Below are 1,012 nucleotides of genomic sequence, written 5' to 3'. Positions count from 1 at the left end.
TATATATATATAGCCTTTTTGCCAATTAGTTTCATTAAAAGTTAGCATCTAATCATGCTCACTTATGCAAAACATATATAACACAACCAGACTTCAGCCGTACCCTCTGTGCTCGAGGGTCTTTATGTTGAAGCCTAATGTTGGAGAGATCATGCTGACATCTTCGCCGTTAAACTTCTTCAGGATGGTTGTTTTTCCAGCATTGTCAAGACCACCATAAAGAAAGGTTAAGGACCCACAACAGTCTTTAGCATCACGAGTAATGAGAACTGTACACTAAACGAGCCTCATTTGAGTAATCTGACCCTCGTGAATAGAGTAAGAACGTACTTTATTAAACATAAAAACAACAGCGGTTTAAAAAGAATATTGTTTTCCAATGTATTTGTATGAATACATTTGAATGCAGTTCTGTGAAAGGATACAGCATCAATAGACGCATTTCGCGCTCCTTGTGCTTCATCTTCTTCAAGATCGTCAGTAAACCCATCGCGAACGTTTAAGTATAAAACACTGAATTGATCTTGACCCGAAATAACACATTAACTATTGAAACACAAAATAATTTCCTAAATAACAGTGACACGCGTTTAGTGCAAGGCCATACTGGAAACAAGGAAGCGTTACTATGAGTTGACACAACACGTTGAAGTATGATTGGTTAGAGAGTGCGTAAAGATGGAGCTGAAGGAATATGATTGGCTGTTCTAGCTGTCATTCATACTTGGGCTTTTTCTATTGGTGAAGGAAAACCGCGGCAAGGGCGTGTCTGACTCTGAACGTTGTCGTAAAATCATTCAGCGCCCCCTTATGTGCATTTTCTAAACGTGAGCTGAAGTGAACTCCACCAAAACGATTTCTTGTAAAGTAGGTTCGTCTCAATTACTTTAATCTGACTGGTTGTTTTGATCGGTTGGTCATCCATGCTAGTTTTACCCTATTGTTATTTGAGTAGGACGGGAGAAGGTGCCCCCTTAAGAACAATGTGGATTTACTTTTAAATTGTAACATA

The 1,012-nt window shown here is 38.7% G+C and overlaps 1 pseudogene; it reads right to left on the bottom strand.

The window, feature by feature from the left end:
• The window catches only part of LOC107577190 (ADP-ribosylation factor-like protein 2), a 1,482-nt pseudogene extending 855 nt beyond the window's left edge, over positions 1–627 (bottom strand).
• Between the last annotated feature and the right edge of the window lie 385 nt (positions 628–1,012).

This window comes from Sinocyclocheilus grahami, unplaced genomic scaffold (assembly GCF_001515645.1).
Source record: "Sinocyclocheilus grahami isolate Dianchi unplaced genomic scaffold, SAMN03320097.WGS_v1.1 scaffold5371.1, whole genome shotgun sequence".
Taxonomy (NCBI): domain Eukaryota; kingdom Metazoa; phylum Chordata; class Actinopteri; order Cypriniformes; family Cyprinidae; genus Sinocyclocheilus; species Sinocyclocheilus grahami.
Note: the sequence above shows the minus strand (reverse complement) of the source record. Positions and strands in the feature narration are given on the sequence as shown.